General features: G+C 37.4%; 1 long non-coding RNA gene across 2 annotated transcripts; it reads right to left on the bottom strand.

Moving 5' to 3' along the window:
* Positions 1 to 1,104: 1,104 nt before the first annotated feature.
* LOC122543746 lies at positions 1,105 to 6,444 on the bottom strand. 2 transcript variants are annotated; one of them, XR_006310122.1, is made up of 5 exons: positions 6,113 to 6,444; positions 5,713 to 5,833; positions 4,375 to 4,478; positions 3,042 to 3,255; positions 1,105 to 2,517 (listed from the first exon to the last, which is right to left on the bottom strand). It is a non-coding gene; the product is annotated as an uncharacterized LOC122543746 (long non-coding RNA). The 2 variants fall into 2 exon arrangements; XR_006310121.1 differs by having other exon boundaries at positions 1,105 to 1,417.
* Between the last annotated feature and the right edge of the window lie 369 nt (positions 6,445 to 6,813).

Genomic DNA, 6,813 nt, shown 5'->3' with positions numbered 1-6,813 from the left:
CTTTTCTTTTGCTTCTAACTTCATTTGTCTCAATGGTAATTTGCGTTTTTCTAACTGTACTGCACTTGCCTGTTTCTCTGACACATATAAGTGCTCGACTAACTCCCTTACAATTTCAGCTTTACTTTAGTCCCTGGTTAAACCCAATTCTAGCCTATTTGCTAAGTGCAAACGTATGATCTTTTTCCTGTCTTTCTAAATTTTCTTCACAAATTTGGAAATAATCTTCAAACTGCAGAACCTCTTCAGCAAAATTAAGAGCTATTTCACTCACTTTTAATTTAACCAACCACAAGTAAACAAAATGGAACAAACTGTCTCACCTACGTTTCATTAAAGATCTGACACTAATCGGAAATTGTTTAAATCTCTTGAGATCTTTAGTATACCAAATCTGTTCAAATCTGTCCAAATCTTAGACTGGATCCGTCTAAACCTGTCCAAATCCTGGCCAAGCGCAAAAACTGTTACGCCACGGCAGTAAACCCTTCTGTTAATTCTACCAAACACCCAAAAGAGTTCATCTCGCCTTGTAATCTGTTAAAGTATAAGTATCCGAGAATTCCTAAATTCCACTATTGAAACAAAATAATATCAGTTTTTTCTTTAACTCTGAAAGTGGACATTAAACAACAACTATTTTAAACTCTAAGCCCCTTTCCCTTAACTGCTTATTATCTGACTCCAAATCTGTAACAATATACGGTTCCAATAACAACTAACAGTTACTAAAATTGCATCAACTTAATTTTAAAACCACACAGCGGCTGTCGTCGGCGGTGTCTGTCTTCTTCTGGATGAAGATCTCCCTGGATCATCTTCTTTCTTTTTATTGTAACGATGTTCATTATGAAAAAAATACTTTTGATAGGGAATGTTTTTGCTGGCAGTTTCTCTGTCGATGGCAGTTGGCCTTTCGAACTTGCAAAATGCCTACTTCTTTATTCCCTAAGCAACGGATCATCTCATTGGTTCGAGTTTGTCAAAAATAATAAATTCAAACTCCATTGAGTTTTTATATCTTGGGTATAATTTAAATCGATTGGCTACATTCGAATTATTGTCAAAACAGCAACCAAAACTCATACACCCATTTGACAGCCGTTATATATTTTCAATTCCCAGTGCATTACGAGACTGCTGGTTAGTCATATGAAAGGTGGTTGCAAGCTCTCATTGCAAAACAGCATTCACACTCTCTTAAAAGGACAGTACATGTTTTCAACTTCGTAAAATAAGTGAATCGAACGAATGAAGTTGCACGTATCATTCAGCGACTGGGCCTCTGTGTTTGTCTTCGAATGAGAATGGTACAGGGATGTTCTCCTGGTTATCATCAAACATACTTTACCAAGTTTGTGTGTTATTTCAATCAGAAGTCCCGACTTGTTAGTGATGTTTCATTGCAACACTGAATCTGAAAAATAAACTCCAATTTTAGCTCCCAAACTTTGCAGTTTATTGGCTTCAGTAGTTGATATTCAGTAGTTGATTTTGTAGTTAGTGTGGGCAAGTATCTGAGGAAAGGCATCAGTCTCAGTACCTGACACTTTAAAAAAAGTGTTCTGTCCAGATCAACATCCAACGGAATATACCTGATTACAGGGCTATGCATTTCGAATGAGATACTGGAACCCAGGAGCTTTGTGTAACCAAGAGCGTCGTCCGTTGCGAAACTGGCTCAATGTGGTAATGATGTACATTAAGAAATCAAAACCAGCAGCCGTGTATAATTTAAGAAATATGTCATTATAGAAATGTACCACGTTGAATACTCCAAACACAGTTGAACAAATTCTATGCAATTTGAAGTAATTGTTTCACGAGATAGATCTGTGTGCTTTGTATAGCTTACTTCGTGTTTTTTAATGAAAAAGGGGAAAAATTGCTGTTAGTTGAAGAGTATTTGGTCATCAGGGCATTCTGTAGAATGCACCAGTAGGTATCGGTTTTACATTTATCTGCACTAACAAGAACAGCTGTCCAAGAGTTACTGGCAGGCAGACAGCAGCGCAACCACTTTACGCCCTCTTGATCCTCTGTATGATGGATGAATATTTATTTAAGTACACTGACGTGATATACTTCAGGGTGCTGCAGAACGTAATTTCACCAACTTGAATCTGAGAATGTATGGAATTTGATGCTTTAACATTTATTTTCTGATTTTTACTGAGAATAAATACTGGGTTCTAGGAATTCTCAGATCTTATTAGCTGAACAGTGAATCTTTGAAAAGTAAATTATTCTAAAGTAGAGAGCAACACGTTTAGTACTCCGAGTCCGCTCGACTTTTTTCAGCAACTTCGTTTAGAACTTTTCCAATAGCCTCTCCATCCTACTTTGCATCCCCAGTTTTATCATGCCATCTTTTGCTCTCATCTCACACCTCGTCTCAACGCATCCTCAGTTCTTTGGTCACCAGCTCTGAGACATGTGCACTCAGTAGATCACTCTGTTGTATACCTTTTTGTCTCCACTGCAATGAATTTCGGAGTGGTGTAACTAACATAGCATCTGGGAATCAACAATTAAAAGCATCCATTTTAAGTATCCATCTTGCATTAATCATTTGTCTTATAAGTTTAAAATGGCTGCTGCAGTCACAGCTATCATGACAATGCATTCAGAAATATAAGCATCTTGGCATAACTTTGCAGCTGTTCTTTCTCACGGAACTTAAAATGAATTAAATGCTCATAAGTTTAGTTTTATCTACCATGATGGAAGAGAAAGACATCAGCTGTACAAACATTTTAAATCTATAATGATGTTCGATGTATGAGATTAAGACTTAATTGCATCAATCAACTAATTCCTAATTATGAGAACTCGGTTAGAGAAAGAAATATTACACAGTGTGGAAAGGGTAACATGCAAGATTGTTACACATAAAAGCGTCGTAAAACATGCTGCCTTCTTGTTAAAAATCATAGATCTGACATTAATACATCCAGAGACATCTTGATCGATACTCTGAACTGTGGACTATTGACCTTTCACCGGCTTAATTACAATAAAGTCTTCCTTTTGCAACTTACGTGTGATCCGAGAATTTTTGGGAGTCAAAATCTCCGCTCAAACGCTGACCATATTTTGTGTTCATCTTCAAGTAAACGGTTATAGAACCAAACGGTTTCATGAGACCATTCATTTGGACTTGTTCCTGATTTCCTTCTGGATAAGATTTTCTATGTAGTCTCTTGCTGTTTTCTGGCTCTACTATTGTAACGTCTCGTTATGACAGTTGAGTAGCTAGAAGACCAGAACATGACGTTAGCTTAAAACTGGGAGAATTCCAATTATCTATCCTCATTTAATACAACAGAAAGAGCACGAGATGAGTTCCACAGAAGATCGTCTAGTCTATCAAATATCCCATAAACATTTAATCAACAATTTCATGTCGAAGTCCTGTATCGAAAACATGCAGTCAGAGAACGTCAGAAGGAGGTAATTTGATGCATTGTGACGGCACAGTATCTATTTTCTAGCGCTAGTATCTTGCTTTTCTCCATAAACCTGTAAACCTTTACTATCCAATAAAATAATTCATCTAATGCCAACTTCAACTTGAAACTGCGTCCATCGCATTTCCAAGCACTGCATTCCAGACGTTGAGAACTGGTTGTGTAAAAGAAGCGTTTTTTTTTTCCTCTCTCACACACATGACCATTGCACATCATTTTAAATTCATGAAATGCAAGATACAAAGGCAATTCTTTTCCTACTGACCTATAATATAATTTAATGAACTTCCAATCATCTTCTCTGATATCCTATCCAGCAGCAATCAACATTCGTTCCAATTCAAAAATGATCTCCACTGTTGTTGTTAAAATGCATCTGAGGTCTGATTGCTATATACTTCAGTAAGAATTGTTTCACATCAACCTTGCAAATAGACTGGACTACTTGTGAGCAAATATGATGATAAAGCATTCTTGGGATTATCGCAATGATAGTAGACACATTCTGAATAACTGATTGCCATACAGTAGTCAGCTGTTTTGAAGTGCGCAGTATTCACGAGATTGAACCTGCTTGACCTCACGTAGGATATTCATAATGCATGCTTTATGCCCAATTCGATGAAAAACTGGAGTTTGCAACCTCTTGATATTGGAGAGCGTTTTTCATCCCCTCTCACAAGTACAGCAACACTATCACAAATGATAGTAGGGGAACGTAAAGTTGTGCATGACGGGAATGAGAAGGTTAGTGAAAAAAGAGAAAACCCAAATATAAAATTGATGTTACACCCAGCAACATTATTTGAATCGATAGAATGGATCTTCCTGTTCATTAATTTCATTCTACAGTTCAAGTCTGTGATGGGTCGAAGTAGAAAAAAGGGAAAGAAAACTATTTTACCTGAATATTTCTAAATGTTTCCTCTTCTTATCTTCGTGCTGTTCTTCCCAGTTCCAAATTATGTCAGCATTTCTTGATGTCAACATAAAGCTGGTTAGCTGGGCCTCGGTGGCAAGAAAATAAAATTACAAAGCAAGCATGAAAGTATATAATGGACATTATATTTCTTAGAAATCCACAGGATATTATTATCCTCCACCTCAAAAATAAATAAAAGTTGGCTTCGGACAAAAGCAGACTGTTGTTGCCTTATATCTCCGGTGACTTAGAATTCACCATTAATTCATTCTTTCTCAGAGAGAGAGTATTGTTTATAAGTCAAACATTTGTTGCATATCCTAAACTGCCAGTAAAATTAATGGTTTCCTGATCACTTTAGAGAACTGTTATGAGTGCTCCACCTTGCTGTGGCGCTGGTGTAAGCCATACTAGGTAAAGATGGTTAATTTTCTTCTGACAAAGTTATCAGTGGATCAGTTCAGATTTTGCGAAGATTTGCTATAGCTACGATGTTTGTCTCATTTCAGATCGTTTTAATTAATTGCAGAATAATTCTATCAGCTGCAGTTTTCTCATTTACTGGCATCACTGTTATGCCATCCTCTGCCCCAAATGTTGAGCATTGATTACAAGTGCGGACGTGATAACAAATCTGCATATTGGGGACGAACAAGTCTCAGCCATTTGAAAATATTTCTTCAGTTGATTGATTTTCAGGGTGCAATGGAATTTTCAGTGATGCCTGGGCAAATAATAAGCAGAGAGGGCAGAACAAGATGATCATTTTAACAATCTGACTGCTTCCGCCAATAACGTTGTAATATGATAACCCAGCCATTTCCCTTGCACTTTGGTGAATTTCCTGCATATTATGATGATTTCAATATTCCAGCATACCAAATTACAAATTGATTAAAATGTCGAGCAATAACGTCGATCTGAAGACAGATATTTGAGGAAATATAGACGTATCTTATTTAATTGAATTTGAGACCGCAATGCAAAGTTGCACTCTATTAAGTTCACATTGGGATCTCGAGAACACCACTGCTACTTGACTCATTTCCCCCTGAGTGAAACTTCCTAATGAAACTTCGAGTGCAAGTTATTGGTGCCAGGCTGCAGAACTGGAACAATGAATCAAGAAGCAGAATTTTGAACAGTTGATAAATGAAGGTATCGAAGTAATTGAAGATAATATTTGTCAGGGAGTTAGTACTGACTATTATCTTACCACTTCTTCTATAGTCGCAGGTTAAATATGTGCGTATTTGCCGATAAAAAACATTATATTTTTAAAACGTATCCATATTATAAATAAAATGTTTGTTAACGTACATATGCACAAATCTGTATTGGGATGCTGATGGATGTTTCTTGTAGTCCTCCTTAATTATGTTACTGGTCACTGTAGGATTGACTGGACAATAATCCCTCTCATTCTTGGAATCAACAAAATCTTGATGTTTTGTAAAAAAGAAAAGAACAAACAATCTAAGTTGTATGCCCGGGTTCAGAGAAAGCATGGATTAATTTTCCAGGTTCAAGAAGAATGAGTAGGAATTCGATTATTAGGTAAGTGCATTCTCGTGACGGATAAACAATGATAAACCATCTCCATCACACAACAAGTTAAAACATGACATTGACCAAAATCTCATGATGCATGCATACAGATAGACAGACATAAACAGAGTGAGAAAGCAGGTGGAAGAATAGACAACTGGAACAACGGTACCGGTTTCATTTTCCACAATGTTTTAAAGGATTGGTTCTTGTTGATCCGAAGGTTTCTCATCGGCCTTCTTTTCGCCGAATGCTTCCACTGTTTTGCAAGGGTCCCAGGGCAAGTCGTTCACGGAAACAATTATCTTTGGTATCCTAATTCAAAGTCAAAGATTGCACTAAACGATGAAAGAAAGATAAGCTGTTATCTTCAACATTAAAGTGGCTTCCGACAGACAATTGAGAGAGGGAGTTTCTGGCTGCTACCGCCTTGTTTTTTTTGTCCAAATAAACTTCTGTCTGTTTTGTTGACAGACCAAGCTGTTCAGCCAACCAACGTCAAATTAAGAAGTTGTTATGAGGCAGAAGACTGTTGCCATTAATGACTTGTAACATAGAAATATAGAAGGTAGGAACAAGAGGAGGCCATTTGGCCCTTCGAATGCGCTCGATTGTTCATCACTGTCACGGCTGATCGTCCAAGTCAGTAGCGTAATCCTGCTTTCTCCCTATAACATTTCATCCCATTTTCCCTAAGTATTATATCCAGCCGTCTCTTGAACACATTCAACGTTTTGCAATCAGCTACTTCCTGTCGTACTGAATTTCACAGGCTTATCACCTTTTGGCTGAAGAAATGTCTCCTCATCACTGCCCTAAATGGTCGACCCCAAATCCTCAGACTGTTGCCCGGTTCTCGGCGCACCCATCCCT

The sequence above is a fragment of the Chiloscyllium plagiosum genome, chromosome 44 (genome assembly GCF_004010195.1).
Source record: "Chiloscyllium plagiosum isolate BGI_BamShark_2017 chromosome 44, ASM401019v2, whole genome shotgun sequence".
In the NCBI taxonomy this organism is placed as follows: Eukaryota; Metazoa; Chordata; class Chondrichthyes; order Orectolobiformes; family Hemiscylliidae; genus Chiloscyllium; species Chiloscyllium plagiosum.
The sequence above is the reverse complement of the archived record's forward strand: the minus strand, read 5'-3'. Positions and strand labels throughout refer to the sequence as shown.